Source organism: Leguminivora glycinivorella, chromosome 16 (assembly GCF_023078275.1).
Source record: "Leguminivora glycinivorella isolate SPB_JAAS2020 chromosome 16, LegGlyc_1.1, whole genome shotgun sequence".
Classification (NCBI taxonomy): domain Eukaryota; kingdom Metazoa; phylum Arthropoda; class Insecta; order Lepidoptera; family Tortricidae; genus Leguminivora; species Leguminivora glycinivorella.
The window spans coordinates 9,193,208-9,219,294 of NC_062986.1; the positions used below are offsets into that span (position 1 = coordinate 9,193,208).

The 26,087-nt window shown below is 35.5% G+C and overlaps 1 protein-coding gene across 1 annotated transcript in view; it reads left to right on the forward strand.

Annotated features, from left to right (window-relative positions):
* The window catches only part of LOC125234359 (dystroglycan 1), a 176,975-nt gene that overhangs the window by 3,608 nt on the left and 147,280 nt on the right, over nt 1–26,087 (forward strand). Inside the window, 1 exon segment of the mRNA XM_048140549.1 lies at nt 20,673–20,717. The gene's annotated coding sequence lies outside the window, so the exon portion shown is untranslated.

Below are 26,087 nucleotides of genomic sequence, written 5' to 3' on the forward strand. Positions count from 1 at the left end.
GGGAACTTGACTGTAGTTAAAATAAAATATTTTATACCATGCACGAAATAAAGCATCAGAATTATGAGATTAACATGGACATCAGTTATTTTTAAATCCAATTTCTATTTAATAAGCCAGGTAGAAATATATGTATAAAGTTACTGAGTTGACCGTGACGTCACTCAATTCAATGTCATATAAATTCCATATTAGCAAGTCTTTCAAATTCGTTTTGACAGTTCTTAAAAAGAAGCTGATTTGACTACGAGGCTAGTAGCCTATTTATCAACTAACCAACATGCAATAATTATGTAAACGTATGTTCGTTAAGTATGTGTATTTTCGTATTTTGTATAAAAGAAGTTACATATTAAATAAGACAAGTTCCTTGTCCTTGTACTGTTTACATCTGGTTGTTTTTTAATACTAAGACAATTTCTACCCGAATCCCAAATTAATACATGTATTAGTAATCACAAGATTTTGACATCATAACAAAATGATAGACGCCAAAGTCAAGTAACTTCGCAATGAATATCAATAGTTCTCGCTGAAGTCAAATAACTTATCAATAAATATCAATATTTCTACGCTGAAGTCAAGTAACTTCGCAATCAATATCAATATTTCAACTCTGAAGTCAAGTAACTTAGCCATCTAATATGAATTGCAAGTATCTTTCGCAAGATACTCGATTTCAAGATAGAAATAGGGTAGATACTTGACTTTAGCGTAGAATACCCCGTTAAAAAAAGATACTTGAATTTTTTATAGTTCTGTATTTTGAAAAATATACATTATAAAAATTTCAAAAAAATACTAAAATATGTATTTTGAAAAAATGAATCGAATGATGTAAAAAACCATTTTTTGGAAAATTTTGAGATACTTGATTTCTGCGTAGGGCAGCCGAGTGGGCTGTCATCTGTCAAATTCCATATAAAATGGTGGGTTAACCCTCCATTTTCGTTGGCGCAAGTGGCCCTTAGTATGTAATTCGTAAATAATGGTAGATATTTATTTGTGTTTATGTTTATTTTTTCATTTACATGAAAGTTCACATTTTTTTTTCTCATATGGCGAATAAATCGTGAGAGGACAGTACGGTTGCCAGGTTATTGAACTTGGAATAGAAGATGGCTGATCATCAGAAGCTACTAAAAAAGCTTTAGAAAATTACTATTGGTGTCAGATTCGTTTCGATTCATAATCTCACAAGTTAACTACATACAACAATATCTAATTTGAATGAGATTCACTCTCGATATGATAAGGTCATTGATACGTTTTTTATCACATCCATGCAATACCCTAACGGTACACTTTTTGTAGGTGGATTATTTCAATCAACAATACGCCTCTGAACTGAACTTTGTAATAGCTATTATGTAGGAACACTGAACGTGTGTCATTAATTATAATTAGAAATGAGTCAGACTGGCTAAGTTTAAACGATATGTATTCTAAGCGTACTGCGAAACGCTAAAGACCAGCACAGTGATGAAAGATTCATTGTAGTAGGTACTTTGAAGTAGGGATGTCACGAATGTCGCATGTGTCACATTCGCGAATGCGAATGCGAATATTCAGAATGCGAATGTGCGAATGCGAATGCGAATATCGCTGAATTTCATAAAAAACCAAAATAAAAACCAAGCAATCACCAACAACCCGCTCGGTAAAAATGCTTACTATTGGTCAAAATGCCGAGTACGAACTTCACGCTGTAACGAATTTGAGCTATCTGCGCATGTGCGAGTCGACAAGTAGCAATTGGAGCGGCCGGCGCGGGCGAGGAACAAGCTGCCACTTGCACATATTCGCATTCGCAAAACATTCGCATCGTTTGAAGCGAATGCGAATGTCAATGCAAATGTTTAAAAGAATGCGAATCATTCGCATATGCGAATGCGAATGCAAATACATATTCGTAACATCCCTACTTTGAAGCGGTTAATTGGCTGTAACCTACCTTCAAGCGAAATGTACCTTGTAATAGTACTATTGGAAACCCGCCTTCAAGGAAACCATTCCAACAACTCGATACCTTTCAAAGAGTATGTAATTGATATGATCGTGTGATGCCTGTGACTTCGGGTAAAATACGTTTGAGCACTTTTGGGCTGGAAAATGATATCGTCAAATAAAGTGCCTATTGTTTTTGTACTGTAGGAATAAATGTGTTATTTGTTATTGACTTATTGATAACATCTAAAACTTTCGAGTATCCCGAAGACTGTATAAGAAAATACTATTTTGTTTTTTTCGGAACTCAGATCAAAACAGAGGTTAATATTGTTGCCAGACAAATCGATTGCTCGTTGCCTAATTTTGTCGTTATTTCTAAGCTTTACACTCATTTTAACTTACTTAAGTAGGCACTTCGCTTGGTCTACTTTCTGTAATCTCCGGGCTATAATCCTAATCCTAGCTTTCACTTCGAAATACCGACCAGTCTATTAAAATAAAGTACTCTTCAATTACTTTTGATTAACTTTAAAACTTTACTTAAAGCCGAAGAGCCCGTACAAAATTAAAGTACTTTAGTACAAGTACCGCTTCCTACGTAGTAAAAGTAATGATACAGTAACCTGTTAGCAGTGTGTAGGCGGTGGAGTGGGCACCGGTCAAGGGATTTCTTTGAGGGGACATATTTTAGACGATGATTATCATCGTCGGCTAACGGATATTACCCAGCGTAGAGCATTGTCTTAGAAATTGCAGCCATATGGCTACAATATTTGTGGGATGAATAAAAATGTCGGCACTGAAACGTGTAGACCAAGAAAAAGGTAATGAACTGTGTGGTAAGACACAATATGAAAAGTAGCCCAAGACATGTAAAAAACTCGTGCATAAGAATTCAAGGAACGGGGTAATATTAATTTATCTGCGGAACACATAAATTATATCGCGTTAAGTCATGCATATTATGCATTGCCGATTGCTGGACAAGATGAACACATGAGATATTTACCGTTCTTAAGAAATGTCTCACCTTCATAGTGGCACTTCATCAATCCGTTGATTCTACAGTGAGGTGTAATTTCCTAAATTCCCACGCTTTAATCCCGCCGTGAGCCGCTTTAACACTTATTAGGATTTCTTACTGTGCTATGACATTTACAACACCATTGACTGGATTATTTTTAGTTAAAAAGATGCTGGATCTTTAAAACCATGCTCATGAATTGATATTAGCATAATTGGTAACCGATTCCAGTTCAGATACGGGTCAAGCCGTGAAAGATGAGAATATCGATTGGTATCCGAGTGAATAAGTAAACGTCAAAATACTGTTATTTTAATATTATTTCATGGTTCAAGGACCAATAATTTGACCTAATAGATAGATTCTGAAGCATTGAAATCAACCCTTCCGCTTGATGTGTTGGCACATAGGTAGTGTAAATATGTATCCTGTAACGGAAGTAATATTGCTGAAGGTAAATATTCAATAGGTACTATTTACTTACCCCAATTTATATGAGGGCACCATGTATTGATATTGATTTGTTAAATTAATACTGAAGTACGCCGGCCTGTATAAACATATTAAGCTTCCTACCGTTTACCGTCATTGGTTCTCAAAATATTAATTAAACCGAAGTTGCAATATACCACTTACCAAACGGTTGCATCATTTATGACTTTAAATGTGAGATGAAATAAAGACGAATCCAGCTCTTTGAAACTGAATAATCTAAAAATGTTGCTTACTAGCAGCGAACAAAAAATACCCTCAAATGGGAAAATAAATGTGCCTTGGTTTATTGCAACTGAGTGTTGTAGCTGTAGCCACAGGCGTAGTTAAAAATATAGGCTTCAAATAAGGTATTTCGCTTAATATGCGTTTTATTGTAAGGTAAAATGCTGCTATTAAATTAATTTCGAAAACGAACTGAACAAAATTAATGATGCATGTTTGAATTGATGCATGTTTGAACTGATGCATGTTTGAATAATAATCATTTCACATGCCATTAATTTTACAGTCTTACATACATATTTCAATCAGTATCAGTTTCTTTAATCATTTTCATTATTTTACGGATTAAAAGACTTTCTATTGGAATTGTCTGATTCATATCATACATTACGATGCTATTCGAACAACATTAATAATTTTTAATTTACGTCACACATAATATTGTCTTCGGTTACCTCGATACTTACTCATGAAATAAAACTATGGAAACGGATTAAATCGCCTATAATGAATTTTTCCCCTCACTACCTCGGAAACACGCAACAGCAAAAGGGAATGTACAAGTTTCTAATGGGGTGGCAACGCGCATGTGACACTGTTTGAGTTGCAGGCGTCCATAGGTTACGGTGACCGCTTTACATCAGGCGGGCCGTATACTTGTTTGCCACCGACGTAGTATAAAAAAAAACACATGTTTTATACTTTAATGCCAGCGGGTAAAAACGCATTTTATCCACTAGTGGGTACAGTAATTTGACCTTGAATATAGTCAAATTAACTGCTTTAAAATTTATAAAAGTTGGTGAATCTAGTAATGAAGATTATTTACCACCTGTGGAACTACTGGAAGCAGTGATAAACTCATTTTTTGCGTTGTAGTTTCCTCGCTATAGTGAGGGGAAAAGTTTAGTGTTACACACGGGTGCAAATGTATTTTACTTCTCGTGTATTGAAAAACCCGCTAAGTTCAGGATTCTATTCTCGAACCACTCGCTTCTCTCGTGGTTCAACTATAGAATCCTTTCACTTGCTCGTTTTTCAATTCCACACTCGGCGTTAAAATACAACTTTGCCCCTTTGTATAACAAATAACTATAAAATTCATCCCGACGTTTCGAACACTTTACAGCATTCGTGGTCAACGGGTGACTGAGGAAAAATTACAATGTGCAAAAGCTACCCACATACAAGAAATATTAACGAACCATGACCATAAATAATAATATCGTTGGTGCAAGTGGCCCTAAGTGTCAAAGACTATCCAACACTGAAAAGTCAGCACGTATAGTTTAGTCTGTGGTGTCCCAATTGACAGATTAAAGTCGACCAATAGAATTTTTTTTTAAAGGCAGGTTCACACTATTAATATAGCTAGTTATACAATATTCAAAAAAATTACCATTACTATGTTACGTCAAACACTTCTTAGCTCTAGACTTATATTCACCAGGAATAGACCGCCATTACCTTTTTGATTTTATTCGAGCTCCCGATTTTTCGACGCAGTTGCATGCATCATGATCACGGAAAACTTTACTTCTTAGCTCTGTATAACATAGGAATCGGAAATCATTTCTTCAATCAAAAACGTCACTTTTGACCCTGGCATATCCGATTCCATGTTATGACATATATGTCTAGTTTATTATTTTAAAGTTCAGATCATTTTTTTTTTAAACACTGCAGCAATGCAAACCACACACGCAACACTCCATATAACGAGAGCTAGCAACAAATCATTTCCTTCAATTGAAAGTACCTACCCTTTACCAGTGTCAGCGCCTCTAATTGATACTCGTTGCGCCCCAGTGTGGATCCAATTCAGTTAACTACTTTTAGTCATGACAGATCATCGCGGGCTCCTCGGGCTCAACGGCTCTGGGTTCATTGCACTACACCGTTGCCATACCTAACAGTTGGGCAAACACAAACGCACTTAAATATACTATATATATATTTTGATTTAGATTTTATTATGTTGAGTGGTATCTATTCTAAAAACTAACTACTAATTGTTAGCAAAACTGCAAAATATAAAATATGAATAAGCGGTTCTAAAATCTTCATTAATTGTTTCTCGTCTGTTTAATGTTTCACCAGCAGCTTGAGCCGCAGAAATTGTCAGCAAAAACAAGCTTATACCTACCGAAGATCCTGACCAATAAGGAATTTGGGTTAAGTAAATAGAAATATTACATAAACATTCGTATACTTCGTCATGTTAATTCATTACGTTTCCTCAATCATCGGTGTAAATACATTCCTTCATATTTTATTACTAGGTTAATCGATTAGTCAAAAAAAGTAAAAATTGGTTTATTTCGTGTTGTATGTAAATTGCGCATAATGTTATCTGCTCTAACAGCTTGTATTGTGGATCCACATTTTAAATAAATAAATAAATAAATATTGTGAATATATCAGAACAGATGTGTCACAGATCAACCTGACCCCAAACTAAGCCGAGCTTGTACTATGGGTGCTACATGACGATATACTTAACTTACTTATGTAGATAAATATAATTATATTGATATACATAAAAACCTTCCATGACAGGAACAAATATCTGTGCTCATCACATAAATCAATGCCCTTACCGGGATACGAACCCGGGCTCGCGGCTTAGCAGGTAGGGTCACTACGCGCTAGCGCTTCATTGTGGTGCGGGCGATGGGCTGGCAACTTGTCACTGCACTATCACAACTTCATTTTCTTTCAACCCTTCAATTGCCAGGAATGGCACTGAAACTCGCGATGTTTCTTGTAATCTACCTATCCCGTTTAGGAATACAGGCGTGAGTTTATTTATGTATTATTTGACCCGTCAAAGTGTCGAATTCCGACCCAATTTTATAATGGCCACAACTGATGCAATACCATCCGAGGTGGCCTTAATTCTTAGTTGATCGCGCGGAACACTCGTTGGTGGTTCATACATAGACTGCCTCCTGTAGGCTTCGCAATTTACATTGTTTCATTCACTAACACTTTTGCTTTGGCACGAAACAACTCAAGAAGGTTAGATTTATTAAATCTTCACGTCACGCACTTTCACGCTTGTACGTATCTTTACGTAGACTTGTGCACGATACTGTGACTTAGGCAATAAAGTAATTCAAAAACCTGTAAACAATCGTAGTTCGTTCAACTCCGCTCGTTTAAAAAAATCGTTTATACCTATCTAAGGAAATTTGTCAAGCGGTGCAGTTAAAATGCGTGTCTACTTGTCTAGTTAAGACATTCATTTTTATACATGAGAAAGTTTTTATCTGTATGTTAACCTTTTGATGATAAACGTATTTGCTTTGAGGTTCTTATTTTTTAATTAACTAGACGACTTTATTTCTAAAACATTTTACTAATATTTAAAATGCTGAAATAGTCAGGGTTTTCTGAATCGTGTTTTTCGGCAGACGACGATACTGAGGCGGCCTTGTCTTTCCGACAGCAAACTTCAGAAATTTCAGAATACACCAATAATTATTCATATTTATTTGATTGGTGGATTCGGAAGTTTGCTCATTGTATGTCTCTTTCTTACATCTTCACGTTTATACCGCTGAACTGCCTTAGATTGAATATGACATTAAGGTAGTTTGCGTCCTACAGATTTCCATTATGCTCCGTCTACTGGTGGAGCCATCATTGGGTCCGAATTAATTGGCCACAATGACCACAGCGTGACATAACTAGAGGGCTCACAACGGCTCTATCACGACGTGTAGAGTGTGTTGACCCGTAATTGTTATTGTTATTAGCTATGGAAACAGGCGGTGTGATACTGTGCTGTATTCTTCTGTAATATCTATAATATAAAAAATAGACTCGCCCACCGAGGGTTTCTTACAAACAAGTATAACTTTTTGACGGATCCAATTGACTGTGGACCTGAGTTTAGTTTAATTTCAATTGGACACCTCCACGCATTCCCTAGACTATGGATCTTGACCGACATACAGACGGACGTATAACAAAGTGATCCTACGAGGGTTCCATTTTACATTATGAGATACAGATTATACAGAACCCTAAAAAGGGTAAGTTGAGTACACAGGTGGCAACAGGAAATAGTTATAGTGGTTAAAATAGCGTAAAAATAATACATTAATATTGTAAAGTTCAGGAGTTATTCAACACAGTAATTCGTCAGAAAAGGGTGCTCATGGAGTTATGAACATCATCATCCTCCTTGCGTTATCCTGGCATTTGCCACGGCTCATGGGGTCCGCTTTGACAACTAATCCCAAGATTTGGCGTAGGCACTAGTTTTTACGAAAGCGACTGCCATCTGACCTTCCAACCCGAAGGGTAAGCTAGACCTTATTGGAATTAATCCGGTTTCCTCACGATGTTTTCCTTCACCGAAAAGCGACTGGCAAATATCAAATAAATAATATAAATGCTTATGGAGTTATGGACGTGTTTATTAATAAACCAACAAAAAATCATCCATACTAATCAAAGAGGATCGAGTATTATAGAGAGTTACTGTCAAAGTAAAATGTGTAATCACAGTGCATAAACTGCCATCTCTTGACACAAGCTTAAAACTTTTGAACCTCAGTTTTGACAATTTGGCCGTAAGTATGTCAGCGCCATCTAGCCGAGCGTTCCCTAAAGGTGTAACGCCATCTAGGCCACCGTACCTTTTTCTCTATGGCTTTGAGGTACGTTTTTTCTTCGACTTTATCCGTCTATACGGAGTTACATATGTCTTTGATACTAATATACGTATTTACCCAATGGGAAGCCAAAATTAACCATCATCTAGTACAGAGACCGCCGATCAATTTCTCCAGGGGTTAAAATTCAATTACCACTGCGGGTTTTTCTACTTGAGTTTATTAAACATGCATAAACAAAATTGGCCGGTGATCCGGATCCGGACCGCAAGCCTGCCATTTAGCGACCCTTGCCTAAGGTCGATGAATCGCCTTTTTGCAAAAATATAAAATAAGTATACCTATTTTGGGATTTGAAATGTCCTCCAGTTTCCAGCGAAAAACACACTCAGCGTAATAAACATGTGCTCAACGTATACAATTAATGTTACGTAAAATTCATTACCATTTACAGATAAAGTGCGAAAAGATACCCTTCTTCGTATGGTTATGGAAACGTACGAACGTGTCATGCTATTTCAGTCCGTCTCAGTACAAAATGTAGGTACTTACTTTGATTGAACTAGCACGACAAATACGAACGTTTCCGGAAAAATACGAAGGAATCCCTTTTCGCACTACATTTGTAATTCCTATTTAGTTGTATTCAATCCCTTTTATTCATATTCATTCAGTGTCATTAAATCGAACCCAATTTAATGTAAACACGATATAAAACACTATATTTGTTTACATGATCTTAATCGAAAATTTGATGGTATGATCGCATTTAATAATGAATTATCTCCCAATGAATATTAAGTAGCGTTATCGTAATCATCACATATTTTTCAAATCTTAACCATATCATTAATGTGTTTCCTAAGATATCATAGAATAATATTCCTATGTATAAATACAATTTATTAAAAGTAACGACACTCTGCGTTCTTATGCATTTAGATGAGTTTGTTACACTCTGTTACTAAAATAATTACTGCGGCCTCATTTGTTTTTAGTGCACGCATAATGTTGCCAAAAGTTACATTTAGCTTTTTGTTTATGTAAGAAATATCTGTACGTTGACATCGGAAGGGCTTTCGTGAATTTGGCAGTTGAGCTTCAACAAATCTGACGTGGCATTCCAAAGGTTACCGAATATAGGCGAGCAGAGCCGTGTGAAACCAGTATACATCAATTGTAAGATAGTACATCATTATTAGTGACGTCGAGTTCACATTACACTGGTTAACCCGTTTTCGAAAGGGTACCCGACTGTTATATTATAGGCCCCGGGTTTTATGGACGAATGATTTCGCTTCGCTTCCCTGGCGAAAATTGACACAGCGAGCGAAATTTGACGAGGCTTCGATCTGAAATCTAAATGGAAGCGTTTGAACTGAGTTTTTATTCTCATTGGCTGTCAAAAGCTCAAGCACTATATTTGCCTATTTTGTTAGGGTATCAATTATTAATCGATTTTGTTTTTGTGAAGATCACATGATAAAAATACTTTAGGTTTGGTTGCAAAGAAAACCTCGTAGCATGTTCGTGCTGTTTCAATTCAAAAATTACATCTCGCTGTCTCGGCAGTTCAATCAATTACTTCATGCGTATATACTATATATTCCTATTTATAACTTAATAAATGTGTTTTGTTACCCTTCCTTTGGAGTAACTCAAACATAATAATTGTCACATAATTCTTTATTGTCAGAGCTATAATGATTACTCTACCATTTCTTAATTAACTCAAACAAGGGTTCGCCTAATATGTCTCCTTCTATTTTTTATCGTTACTTTTTATTTCATCGTGTTCCTTAACGCCTAATGAAATCCCTGATATTACTTTTATGTGTGATACACGACAGAGAAAAAAAACAAGTTATGATTAATATAGGGACTTTATAATATTTTCTCGTTAGAGGTTGACTCGAGCGTTGCATATGGGATGCATGTGGGGTTTTAAATCTTTATGATGATGTATCTTTCGTAAACACACAACTATATTGTGTTTGGGCTAGTTACTAAACCCATGCTTTTTTATTTATTTATTTTTTATTTTATTTTATTATGGCAACAAACAGTCATTACTAAATACATGCTACAGGCATTAAGGGCGTTCCCTGCGCCAATTACCTTCGATTGAATCCATTGATGTATTATGATAGTTTCTAAAGCCTATTATATTAACAGCATCGTCTTTAAACAAAATACTTAGTTTCTCATAATTACTTCATTGCTCATTGTTTCTGTGATATTTGGCATCAAAGTTAAACAATTTAGGGTCAACAACTGGTTGTTTGGCCATAACTTTTGTTTTAATTAGTTTAAAATTAAAATTCTCTTGAATTTTTAGAAAAGTCAAAGATAATTCCAAACATTTCGATTTCATGAATGTAAGTATGTAACACTAAAACACACACACACTTCACTAAAATCTAATTTCAATTTTTTTTTACGAATGGAGATAAAAGATTGAAGAACCAATGGCCGTTGGTCTTATAATTATAATTCTATTTAGGAGTTTCAACTCAAAACTTGTCAAAAATCAATGAAAACCGTGTTGAGCCACTTAATTTGTTTTAACAATAGATATGTGCTCAAATTATTGTGAACAAATCGCTCGCTTCTAACCTATTCTAGTCTAAATGTGTATCGGTATTAAATGAATTACGAATGTTTTTATAATTTGCATGTTATAAGTTACTGATAATATCCTCGTCATTTGATTTGCTAATAATTATCCGCTTGACTTCAAATCGAGCGTGACGTGAGTCCAGACTATAAAAAGCAGGGATGTAATGGAGTTCTGCTTCTGCTTCCGTTACTGCGGAACTTCCGTTTTGTTTTACACATCCGCTTCTGTTCCGGTTCTGTTATTTTTCAAACGGAAGTTATAACGGATGTCGGAACCTAGCGCGACGGTGGGACATGAGCGGCGTACATCAAAGACCAACAGGTCTATACCTATCATTCGCTCATCTCTCCGCTTGCCACGTGCTGCGATACTAAACATTAATCGCTTCATTCCATTGCGCGCCAATATTTGTCCTGTCCACCTAGTTAGTAGCGAGTGAACAACTATTCAGTGGTGCAGGGCTTATCTACGATCCCCTTAGAAGCTCCCCTTAGATTTGTTTATTAAATACAGTTTACTTCTTTTACAATCACTCCATTTAATTTAAAAATTTAATTGTGTGCTAACAATTACACATATAATTTTCACTGGTTAGTTTTGGATTGTATTATACTACCTACGAGTAAGTTTTCTTTTCGTTTCTAAAACCTTTTACGGCATAATAAAGGTTTAAAAGGATTCTTATGTGATTTTTAGTGATTACCTAAACAACAAACAATCTTAAAGTTCAAGGTGATTTAAATTTTTGGATTGTAATGAATGATATACTTAAGATAAAATATCAGGTAACTTTTCTTTTCGTTTTTAAAACCTAAGTGGGCCTAAAGGCTGATTACAAACTGCTGATTACAGGCTGAACAGTAAACACCTAAAAGTTCTAGGTAATTTAATTAGTTTTGGTTTATGTTATACCTATGTGGTATTTTTCATTTCGTTTTTAACATCTATAACTTCCGCTTCTGCTTCCGGTTCCGCTTCTGCTTCCGTTAAACTAAATTCAAAACTTCCGCTTCCGCTTCCGGTTCCGTTAAAACCACATCCGTTACATCCCTGATAAAAAGTTACTGCACTTACATTAGAGGAAAGAAAAACGTTAATGTAATAAATACATTGTGCAACAAGGGGAGGAAGTTGAATATTACTAACTAGAGTAAGTTAAATCGCGACGGCTAGCCGGAGCGATTTAAAGACTCGAGTTAGTAATATTCTTACTCCCCGAGTTACGCTCAATGTTTTTCATCACACTTGCAATGTAAAAAATATGTTAATAAATGTAAAAAGGTTAAGTAAGGTACAAGAAATTTCATTATTCCCTTGGGAGAACGATTTTTCTATAACTCACGCTCCGCCTGCGTGCAATAACACATTTAAAGTGCAGGTGTGATGAAAAAATATTTTTACTCTTCGGTCAGATTTCACTTTACAACTTTAACAGATAAGGTTTCCACCGAGACACGCTTCTCCCATTAATTAAGCTCCTTGAAATTTTCTTTAGCAAACTTTGCACGCGAGACGGAATGTTAATTTTGCAGGTACTCGGGAAGTTATTGCAATCGGCTTACCCAACCCCTGAACCCAGCTGAAAGAAATTCGTATATCATCTGTGTCACTCTAACAGGACTTGAGCGACAGAGATGAAGAATCTTTAAGTTACATAATCACTCTTGGATTACGCGTGGTTAGAAGAGATTCACACTGGTATACCTACCAGGAGGTCACTCTAACAGGACTTGAGCGACAGAGATGAAGAATATTTAAGTTACATAATCACTCTTGGATTACGCGTGGTTAGAAGAGATTCACACTGGTATATCTAAGCGTTTGACTCGCTAAGGATTAGGGAAAGTTATTAGGAATAGGTACAGTACAAGTACCTACTGCCAGAAAATTTTATTACTGCGTCAGTCATAAAGTACGAGCCTGTTTAATACCTCCCAAGTTCTTATTTTAGAGAATATTTTTCATGAAAAAATTGCTCAACGTTTTTCTTTTTTTTATACAAAAGCTGCAATTACTTAAATCTTTTGTCCTTTATTTAGGTGACTTCATAATTTTAGAACAAAACGGGACTTAATCTACCCGTGACCACGAACATAATGTGATGTTCGAAACGTCGGGCCTAATATAAATGTAAGTGTTTACGCGATTAAGTCCCGTTTTGTTCTAAAATTATGAGTGCAAATCGTGTTAGTCTAAATCAATATATTAGGTGACTTCCTTAAGTTGAAACGATTCCTTTGAAAGCATTGTGAGTTAATAACTTATTACTTTACATATTAAGTACAACAATTATTTAATTTCTCACGAAATACTAATAGGCACTAGCCTCTCGTCTTTTTGTGCATTAGAAGTCGTTACTTAGGAAGTCTCTAAAGGCTACTCTAAAATTTTCGACAGTTTATACTGAAACCGCACCGATAAGGACTTCAACTAATATATTAATCTTATACTTTTAAACGAGCAATTCTTGTATATTTATTTATTTATTTATTTATTTATTTGTTTATTTATTTATACATACCGACGATCTCGGAAACCGCTCTAACGATTTCGCTGAAATTTGTTATGTGGGGGTTTTCGGAGGTGAAAAATCGATCTAGCTTATCCTTAGGTCCCGGAAAACGCGAATTTTCGAGTTTTCATGCGTTTTCTTCGCGCGCCATCTCGTGTGCAGTAGTTGTATTGTTAAGACAGAATTATTTCGGTCGATGTAAGTACTATTTATTATAAAGACTAGATGGCGACACAGATCAAGGCGTCGTATACGAAACAACAAACATTAAGTAACTTATAATTCGCGGGCAAGGTGTTATAATTTTTTCAAGTCATTTCATATTAATGAAAAGAATACTTAACACAAATAGAAAAATTCACTATTTGAGCTTTTGTGGTGTAACGCGCGCCATCTCGTGTGGAGTAGTTGTGTTGTTAAGAAAGAATTCTTTCGGTCGATGTAAGTACTATTTATGATAAAACTAGATGGCGACACAGGTCAAGGATACAAAATAACAAACTTTGACTAACTTATGAATTTTATGATTCGCGGGTGACAACACTTACGTATTCATTAAGTGTTTTAATTATTATTACGAATTTTAAGCTTCTTCTATTATCTCAGTACTATTTTATAACTCAATACTTCAAACAGATGTGCTATTACATTCTAGAATTATCCGGAAATAATAGGCACATACCGCCATCTCTATTTGAGCTTTCGTGGCAAAACGCGCGCCATCTCGTGTGGAGTAGTTGAGTTGTTAAGACAGAATTCTTTCGCTCGATTTAAGTACTATTTATGATAAAACTAGATGGCGACACAGGTCAAGGATACGAAATAACAAACATCAATGACTAACTTATGAATCTTATGATTCGCGGGTGACAAAAGTTACGTATTCATTAAGTGTTTTTTTTAATTATTATTACGAATTTTAAGCTTCTTCCGTTATCTCAGTACTATTTATAAGGTAGTGGTAGGTCTGTGATGTAAAAAACACAAGAAATAAAATAGAACACCGAGCGAAGCTCGGTCGCCCAGGTACTGTAGGTATAATATGTGGGCGGTAAGCGCCGGCGTCTGCGTGACTCATGCGCCGATAAGGAACGTTCGCTCATACTCGAAATAAGTCACGATTCCCTCCGGATGTTATAGCAGTTACCGCTTACCTGAGACGTTCTACAGGATATATGCTCAGACACTGTGTATACGAAGTGTATTTCTATTAAATCGATTTGCATCCTTGTATATTACTTCGAAAGGACGGCACGGGCAACAAAAGTGCCAGCAGAGCGGTGTCACCTGTGTAGAAACTCAAACCTAGCGTTCATTCTATTATACGACCAATCGCGCGAGTGATGCGAACTCAGCAACCTATCCTGTAGCGTACCACCAAAGTCTATCAAATGGTAATGTGTATTCGTACTTATAAGAATTTCCTTACATTTGAAATCTTCGTTTGCATCATACATATTTCAGCAATCGCCAAAAAACATACAGTATTTCACAAGGGACAGACTCTAGTTTAATATACTGTAGATTATTGATGATATGGTTTAATAAGTAAAATTAAATATGTAAGAACCCAGACGACCTGTTTACATAATGGTCACTTTATTTCCAACTTATCCATTAATAGAAATCCATTCCCGTCCCGCCGGTTGAGCCGAAGCAAGTTTGGTATCGGCTCAATCGAGCAAGACTCGGTTGATTATGCTAGAAAACTTTTGATTACAAGATCCGGTGTTGCTAATCGTGATCGCTGAGATATGCACCGGTATAGCCTATGCTTTATAAATAAAACATGAATTATGTAGCTATTTTTCTGAAATGCTTTTAATGGATCGATGGCATAGGCTTTTAAATATTCCTACACTCATCACGGTATTAAGCGCGCTCCAGCAAGTTGGTGCGAAATGCGTTGAGGTCGTCCTGCCATCTTCTTGATCTATCTTGTCCCAGCTAACCCTTTTGACTACCATCCACTTCACCATTTCAGAAAAAATGTACAATCTTTATTCGTATAGGCAGATATATTGATAAAAAGGGTCAGGAAAATGGAGTTTGTAGTACTTATACCTAAGTGAAAAATTTTCTGATATTGATATATTCCATTTATCATTACCACAGTTTGTTTCTGCAATAAAACGTAAAGTTAAAAATTAGAATTATATCTATATGTACATACTTAATTTGTAAAGTTAATAATGCTGTTTTCAATAATTCTAGATATTTGAGTTTTGCATATTTTAAATTAAAATTGTTACAATGTCAGTTTCTGAGCAACATAACTGTTATTATTCATTAGTGGAAACTGTGTGGCTTGTGAATGTGTAATCTGATTTTACTATATGTATTGTAATATCTGTTTGTTTCCCAAGGATTTAAGTAAATAAATAAAATCAATTATTTTACCCCGTGTGGTTAAGAATTTCACCACCCCCTTTCTTCCCGTGGGTGTAAGTAGAAGGCGACTGTGGGATATGGGTTAAATTGTGGCGCAGGCGAGAGGCTGGCAACTGTCACTGCAATGTCAGTTTCGTTTTCTGCCAACGCCTTATTTGCCAAAAGTGGCACTGAAACATGAGTAGTTTCATGTGCTCTGCCTACCCCTTCATGGGATACAGGCGTGATTGTATGTATGTATGTATCTATAAAATCAATTTCAGTGAATAAAAACATAATTTCGATAAGATGTTATAACAGTAATGAAGCGAGTCCTTGACTAGATTACAGATTTTGAAAGAACCAAACCAAGGATAAAAGTACGTGAACTATCGCGTGCTCAAACATTTGCGTGTGGCCCACATTAAAACTGATAGGCAGATACGGCGATCTCATAGCTACACTATTCAGACTATGCCGAAGATAACAATGTAGGTACCTATCTATCCTTGAAAGTCTTAACACGAATATACCTCTTTTTGTGGACCATTGCGGACTAAGTATGTATATTGTACTGTATATCACAAATTCAAATCTGTAAATTTTGATGTTTTGGTTTGATGTCAGCTCAAAATTAATGATAGAACATTTAGAGATGTAAATTTAATGATGACGGTCCCTATAAAAATTGTGTTAAGGCGTCATCCATATATTACGTCACAGTGTAATGGGAGGGGTCATACTAAATGTGACAATCCCTGTTAAAGGGATACAAAAAAGCGTGACATAGGGGGGGGGAGGGGTCCAAAAACCTGAAATTTGGTGTGACGTAATATGTGGATGATCCCTAATTGAGGGTGACAATGCGTCCGAAAACTGTCTATTTTTCTTCTGGATCCTGCAAATGAAATTGTACTATACACATAGTACAGTTTACATTCTTAAATTCCAGAGATTTACATTGCGGATGGCTTACCTATATCACCGCATCCTTTCCCGCCGACGACGTAGCAAGCCGTTACATTTGAATAAAATAGCACTTGCGAGAATTAAGAAGAAACATCTCTCGCCACTCGTATTGTGCAGAGTTAGATTCAGGTCATATCCTTGGCGCCGGAAACTCGTAATAATATCTCATTCTCCGCGCTGCGCTTAATGAGGAACGCGAAATTATGAATCCCGACCTCTCATCCCTAATGGACGGCAAACTGAGCTCTGCCGTTTATCTTAGCTTATAATTCGAGCCATCATTGGACCCTTTCTATAAGGAAATAACGTCTTACTTCGTGTCGTGCTAACTCCCCGTCGCGGCGACGTGTTACAGGACCAATCTTATTGAAAAGTTTATTAAAAGTTCGGCCCTATTCTAGTCACGCGTTCTCTATCAAATATTCAGGGTAACTCGGAGTAATATGTAAGATTATTCGAATGAAAGCCCCCAGACAATCTCGATGCGTCCCTCCGTTTTCATCCACTAGGGATAAAGTAAAACGTCTACTGGCTTTCTTTGCCGCGACCCCCTGCATCATTTATAATAATAACTCCTCCGGCGGCCGCTTTAACATCGCACCTCTCAGGCACTCTACTTGATATTGGAAAGTGGAGAAAAAAACATTTTGGCGAGAACCCTTTTGTGCTCTGTCTGCCTTAAGACGCAACTTGTAAATCTTATGTTGACTCCTGAATTCTGAACTTGAATTATTCGAATTTGGTTGTAAGCCCGTACGGTTTCGACTGTAGCAAAAATACTATTTCAATATTTTTCTTACTTTGAAGATTGGTTTTAGTCCTAATTACTTTTGATGTTTGAAATTTTATATGTAAATATTTTTGAATAAATTTGACAGTTTGAAGTAGTGAAACATGTGATAAAACGTTTCAGTTTATTATTATGTATTTCGTTTCTATGAAGATCTAAAATGGGAAATAAGGCTCTTTTTACATGCTCAGGTATCTTAAATCCCTAAAAACCGATGAATCCATGGTGATAAGAATATAAAACGTTGGTCAGGACCGATATGATTAAATTTAGGTTTGTTGACTCATTCAGAGGCGCAGTGTGCTTAAAATACTTATCTGCCTGACAAATGGCGCTCCAAATAGGCATTATAGCACTTGGCAGACCTTTATAGATGACGCTTATTAGCCGACATGAATGTCGCCATTCTATTTCCAGAGTCGATCTAATAAAGCTTTATAGAGATGGACGAGAATAGGGTGTGATGGGGTCAAATGTTAATGCTGGAGGTTACCCTATTTCTATCTTGTCAATAAATATCTAGAAATGGGTGTGAAGTACATCTTTTAAATCCCATTTCTGAGCGTTATTTTGTTTTATAGTATGGTGGTTGGACGAAAACATCATACAGTCCGCTGCAGTTTGCGGTTACCACAACTTATAGATGCTTGCAACTCCATAGGTGTTACTGTTGCGATGACCTTTGATTAAAAACTTGTGTGGGACTTATTTTTAAGGGACTTTTTAATTCGTCGAGCTGATTACACATATTTGAAGGTGTGTGTTACCAGTTATGTGCATAGAAAAGTTACTATTATTTAAAAGAAAGTCCACTCGTCATAGAAATATTTAAAAACACGCCCTATTTATTTTCTAACTCTTGACCTTACAGAGTAAGCTCTTGCCTCACTAGCTTTGTATGGTTTTAACAATGTGTTCTACATTACTCTGTCCAAGTTAATAAAATATACACTTAAAATACAGATAGAACATTCCATCGCAATATTGATCAAATATACGAACATTGCAAGTGTTAGAATTTTCAATTCGCAGATTCCCGTCGAGAAAATAACAATAAAAGCTCAAATAAAATAGGTCAAAAACCCGAGACATTTACATAAGTGTGTTCGCTGGAATCCCCTTGTAAACATTCCTACGTTTTTGATTTGTAGATACAACATGTATTCAACAAGCCATGTGCAAATATGTACTGGTTGTAGCTGAATATAAATTGTAACCTAGTTTGGCGTCAAATATTTCAGTGCTTCGTGTTATATTTCAACACAACGGAAGATTATTTTATGTTTACCTACATTTTAATTGGTTAGTCTGCATCATAGAGATAGAAGAATAAAGAGTAAGTTAGGTAAAGTACCAGTGCTCGACTGTGTCCCAGTAGATGCCACTTTCAATCTTAAGTCACTATCAATAAATGTGACAGAATGTGTCATCTATTGGGCATTACCGTGCTGAGCACTGGTAATCGGTACTTTTACCTTAAATACCTACATACCTTGTAGTATGGATTTGATTATCTTTCAGTGTCAACCTAACAGACTCTTTAGCACAACTTGCCTTGTCGCGCGCGACTCCATACATCAAGCGCGACTTCAATTATGGACTCGCGCGCTACAAGGCAAGTTGTGCTAGAGGGTCTGATGTAGTAGTGTACACTCTGTAGACATAGACAGCAGACAATAATTACCAACAACATAAATCTTGAGTAGGCACTTCGGTATCTAAAAACAATTGCTTTGAAATTATAAGGCACTGGATTAGGCCCGGCTTTGCATTTAAATACCTGCTTATCCCTAGAAACGAAAGAGATCAATTTGCTTACAATAGAATGAGCGCTACTTATGGCTATGTATATAGTCGTAATACGAACCTGTATCCTTCCGTTCTTTATAAGTATTACAATGTTTCCCGTTGTATATGCGTGAAATTTTTATAATCAGTCAATACATTCATTTCGGCTCACATATTTCAAACGCACTTTAGAAATAAAGGTCCAAATAAGAAAGGAATAGCATCGTTTACATATAAATAAAAGCCAGCATTTATTATATGGGTAAAGGTATTTTTTTATGTATTGTTATCTGCAAGTATTTAAGTAGTTAACTCGTATATATGTAGCGTCAGTACATCACTATGGTGCACATAAACTTTGCTATAGGTACAATAATGACATAAAATATGTAGTAAAACTGTAAAACAACAGAACACCTACAGTTTAACACAACTATCCGCGATAAAACAGATTCCCACTACTAATTTAACGGGATTCTTTGGCTTATCCCGTGAGAAAACCCCACGGGCGTTATCTAAACTGAACGCATGAACACGAATTTTCTTTATCACTTAACTATCGTGATATATCGTGAACGGAGTTAATAAAAAGTAATTCACTATGAAAACAACACATTAGCGTAATGACACAGGGGCGGTGTAGTCCAAGCAATTGTACGTTACAATTAGGTTGATAGAGATCTGAGTCTGAGGGAGTGCTATCGTCCATGCAACTACAACGGTATTAGTCGCTGTAGCCTTGCCGTAATGTTTTTCAGTTAGCATAGATTAAATATAAGAAGATCGATCCCATACATTAAAATGCGACCGCCTAAGAACGCGCATACACTACACCACACATAGATGGCGCCACAAAAAAATGTCTTGTAGCTTTCGATTATACTTGTAGATGGCGTTAAGTCTCACTTTCGAGCCATAAATCTATGTCAAATAATCGATGTACAAATAATCGATGGCAACAATGCATTTTTTTGTGGCGCCATCTATGTGTGGTGTAGTGTATGCGCGTTCTTAGGCGGTAGCATTTATGTATGGGATGGTATGATCTACTTATATTTAATCTATGCAGTTAGATAACTAAGTTAGGTACTTTAACAAACTCTGTAGGACTAAGTAAAGTTATCTTAAATCTATTGCACTGTACATGCACTGTGATACCTCGTTTTTATAGGTAACCAAGAACAAAAACAAATATACTAAACATCCCATAAAATCCAATGCCCAAGGCTGTCACTTAGATGTCATCTTCGAGATTTTCAATAAAAAATATAACGTTGAAAATACTTAAAGACCGTCATTTGTTCCAGGTCAATTATTTGCCGAGTCTGATCGTGGCTTCCATCATTTTTAAGGTAAGTCGTAAAAGGTAAAATTAAAATTATATTACGAGAGTTTGGTTCATTTGAAACGGTATTAATTTTCCTAGTAAGTACCTAATTATGAATACTCTTTACTCGAGGAGATAATGAAGTAGGCCGTGGTACTTAAATGATACTCTATTAGCCCTATAAATTGAAGCCTATTATTTTCCAGTTTTCCCACTGCTGGGCAAAGGCCTTCCACTACTTTCTACCCACTAGGTACCTAACTCTGTTTGGCCACTCTTTCAAGAAGGAGTCATTATGAATTTTATCTTTGTCACAGACTATTAATAAACTGTTAAAACTCCTAACGTCTGATAATTTTAACCCTTTTTTTATTTATTATAAATTCGCTTACTCTTAGCAAGAAACTAGCCGAGGCGAAGACGTGGCCTACGAAAGAGCGAGCTCGCCCAGCAGGACCCTGTTCACCCTTGATTTGAACTTTTGAAGGCGGGCTGATTATATGAGCTCGGAAATAAAGGTCCCGGCAAGCCCTACCTGCAGCATACTCGTACATACTCGTAGGTATTCATATACCTAGTCCTCACTCCTCACTATCTCTGCTCACCTGTTCTGTTCGAGAAGACATTAATAATTACCAGATCCCGTAATACGCGTTATGCTTTCACCGCATTACATTCCCGTGGGGCGTGATAGTCGAGCTTAGTTCGAACCACTTTGATTACATAGTGTATTATCCTGCACAGTTAATATTTATTTACACCAGTGTGCTCAAATAGTTCATGAGGGATGTTATGAAAGCGAAATAGGTATGGCAAGTGAAAAGTCGTGGTCTTTGCCTAATTCTCCGAGAAACAGACGACGCATGTAACTCTATTTAAGTTATTTTAGACGCTAATAAAACTGGAAGTGTTTTGTAACATTAATGTGAAATATATTTCTATAGTAATCACTGTAGTTAATCACTTAATAGTATGTTTATAGTTTTATTCTGTCTTAGTAAACTAGACTAATATGAAAACAGTTAAAAAGTATTTTAAGCTGTGTTAGATCTATGATGTTTCCTTCTCGTTCGTATATTATGAAACTACATTTCCAGAGGTTAAACGAGAAGGAAACATCATAGATCTAACACAGCTTAAAATACTTTTTAATACAGTTGCTCAAAAAGTGCCCGTTTTTTGGCTGTTTAGTGTGCGAGAAGTTGTATTTTACGAACTAGTGCGTAATAAGTATATCGTCCCATTAATGCAAATACCGACTAAGTGACTTTTTGACGAAATCGAGTTTTTAGCACCTATAGAATAAGGTTTTCAAGGGCTACAATATGTTAAAACCCATGTATTGATACGACGCTGCATTCAAAAGATAGCTGTCGCATAAAGTTACTTAATGGTCAATTTTTTGCATTATAAACTGCCAGAATGTGATATGAATATTTAATATAAACTTTTATGCTTTATCCGCCAAGTAGAACATTTTAATGGTGTATAGTGTTTTTTTGCATTTAAACATTTTGTTAAAGTAGCCATCTTATGTTCTACAAAAAAGTTTAATGTGTACATATTTGATTTTTGCAAATAAAACTATCAACAAAATTATTTATTTTAAGCCAGGCTAAATACACCAAATGTCTTTAAGATGTTTTTCCAGAAGATGTTTGTTTACAAACATCAGCAATGTCATACTACCAAAAAGTTGTATAGGGACTATAATTGGTTTTGCATGTGATGTGACGAAGGAAAGGATAACGGTCTATTACTGCAAATACCGACTATGTGTAAATAGGCGATTTTGTGATAATGCGGTTTTAAAGTTTGAAGGCACGTTTTATATGAAAGCATGAAAAAATGTACGTTATGTGTATGGCATTTTAAAACCTATATTTTTTTGTTTATTACTTTGTCGTATATATATTCAGAATGTATTTAGTTGACGATCAAATACGATTTAATGAAACAGTCGAATACCTACTTAGTTGGTTTTTCCTGTAGAAATAAATGTTTGCATATTTCTCTTCTTCATACATATAACTCATTGTTTGTCTTAAATTAAGCTTCGTTTTTCATATGATGTTTTCGTGATTAGCAAAAAGTGCGTTGAGAACCTCCTCCGTTTTTTTTAAATCGGTTAAAAATACACTAACACAAACGGTTTAAGCTGAAGGAATCGAATTTAGTGTAATTTTATGTTTCATAACTTCGATGACCGTTACTAATTACAGTGTTACATTTAAATCAAATCTTTTTTGCCACTTCACCGACTGGTAAATGCTCTCTTAGTTCTTCGAAAACGGACGAGAGAGTTGCATTTTATCGATAAAATCTTGTGGTTTGCATTGGTGCAAGGTTATTTCATACTAATTTTAATTTGGTAACCTAAGCTGGTTGGCAAATAACCTTAAATTAACCTTTGAATTACGATAAATAATACAAATCGGTTCAGACGTCTGTGAGTAATCGCATAACATGTATCGTTGTTTTAACAACTCGAAGTGGAATTGGCCTACGAAACTAAATTCACTGCGCCAAAGTCACTGTATTGTAGACGTAGGTAGATGATATTCTTATTATTAATCAAATAGTGATAAAGTTATTAAACGTCATCTTCATCGCTGTTGATTCCCATACAGTGACATCTAGCATCTATTTTTAACGCCTTACCAAGTGAGCGTCGAATCGAGCCCTGCATACATTTACAATGAACGGTGAATCCGATTCGACGCGTCGCTAATGGACGTAGTTTTATAAGAAATTCAGAAGGCGGTTAAGTTCATGTCGAGATCTGGATGTAGCACAAGGCAAGGAAATCAATGCCACAAATTGAACTCCAGTTCAGTAGAACCACCTCAAACCTCGTAACGTATCATACCATATTTTCTATCTCAGTCTAAAGCTCGATAAATAACTAGCTATCTCTGCGTTCAAGAAAATGGACTTATGCAGACGTTTTGACAAAGGTATCATAACTAAATAGTACCATGAGTGCTTCCAATCACTTAATACCTAGTTAGTCTAGCATTGTCAGCCGTGTTACGGATGTGTTTGTATCGAATTCCACCAGCGATGAAGATGTTGTTTAATAACTTTTTATCACTCTTGCGCAGTAAGTGTGCAATCGTACGCAGGCGTATCAGGAGTAAAAGAAAAAACTTTTTCCCAAGGGAGTGTTTAAATTTGTATTTTGGACTACCATAAATGCTTTTTTATCTTTTTATTGCAAGTGTGATGAAAAACACTGCGTGTAACTGGGGGCGTAAGAATATTGCAAACATGATTGCTTTAAATCGCCCCAGAAACCTATGTAATTACCGTTACACATTACTTTTTCTTACTTATTACTTCATCTACGCCTACATTTTAGTGACTTTGGCGTAAATGATTACTAGAAAATAAACTATTACTTCAGGTTATTGTGCGTACAAAAATTATTAACCTATATTAAATGTAACAGTGTAGATAGTGAAATTTTGAACATAAATTATGGCGGACTTCGGATTGCTGAGACAGTGAACTAGTATGTAGTAAGTACCTATGCATATTATGCTATTACCCAAAAACGCATTAACCGATTTGTAAAATTCTTTTTGTGATTTCAAGAGAATGCTATTGCGTTACTTCTTGTTAAATTTTACTGAAATCGGTTAAAGTATTTTGTGAAAAATCTCCTAAAACCGGTTGAAGAGGATTTTTTTCAAAAATTTTTTTTTGAGAATAATCCTTCAAAACCTCATATAAAGTATTATTAATGGTTAGTAATGTTAAAAAACTTTTTATTACAAATGTACCACTTTAATTAACAATGATAAGTGAAGTTTTGTAACATAAAATTAGAGCAGCTATACTTCCTGCAGCTAAAACCGCCTATGTCATTGAGAATATTTAATATATTTTGAAATAAGTTCAAAACTTTTGTATATTTTTTCTTTTTTTTGCAAATCATTAGTAAAGTGTATGAAAAGCAAAGCTTAATCAAAGGGAACACTGCTTTATATGTATTAATAAAAGAAATATACACATTTTTATTTCTACAGGAAAAACCAACTAAGTTTGCTACTATTTTTTTTAAATCGTAGTTTTATCGGCAATCAAACACAGCCTGGATAATTTTTACGATTAAGTATTAAACAAGACAATACGGGCTGTAGAATGCTGTATAAAAATAGTAATTTTTTTCATGTTTTCATAAGAAATCGTACCTTCAAACATTAAAATCGCATTATCTCAAAATCACTTTTTTGCACATAGTCGGTATTTGCAGTAAGGGGACGATATACGTTCCATTTTACGACTACTTACCGAGCTGTTTTCATATTAGTCTAGTTTACTAAGACAGAATAAAACTATAAACATACTATTAAGTGATTAATATTTAAAACGTTAATATTTCATATGTAATTGTTTACTTTTAGTCATACTAAACATAATTTATAAAATGGTTTATACTTTGAAAAATCGGTCATAATGAGTCGTGTAAACAGAACATGATTGGAACGAAACGCATCTTCTACTGTCAAAGTAGAGGCGTCTACCATGTTTTAACTTAATGCACGTTCAAAAAACCTCAATATGTTACGCGATTTGTCATAATTATTTTACGTTATTTGCAATACGTCGGGGCATAAATGGATCGATTAAATTAAAATGTAGTTGTACATTAAACAATCGTCCCAAATCGTAAATGTTTATGTTTTTATGGCACCCAATGAAATAAATTATGTTAGATGAATAGCAAACTCGAAAATATGCACGCAAGTTTAAAAGCTTCAAAAATACGCCTTTGAATTGTCAAATAATCCGTCAATGTCCATGGGAAAATTGATAGTTCGGATTGTTTTATTTCGTTGTAAGTAAGTAGTAGTGTTTTTTCGCAACTGTATTAAAAAACGTCGTTCGTCACACGTGCGAGAATACTTCTCGCACTTATAACGAAATGTACTATTTTAAGTGAGAGAAGAAGACCACGAAAATTGTAGTTCAGGTTGTGAAGACCCTTACACTTAAACTCTGCCAAAACACCTCAAAGTAATAGTTATTTGTTATACAAGGGGGCAAAGTTGTATTTTAACGCCGAATGTGGAATTTAAAAACGAGCAAGTGAAAGGATTCTATAGTTGAACCACGAGCGAAGCGAGTGGTTCGAGAATAAGAATCCTGATCTTGCGAGTTTTTTAACACACGAGAAGTAAAATGCATTTGCACCTGAGTGTAACACAAAACTTTTCCCCTCACTATTCTGTTCCAGTTCCACCGTTTATACATTTATCATAAAGAGTAAAAATGCCGAGTAACATGATAGGTTTTCTTAACACGTATACTTATGGATAATACCGCGGATAGGGAAAGATACATCGACATCGTTTTGTCTTATTCGCTCGTAATACATCATAGTCATTTT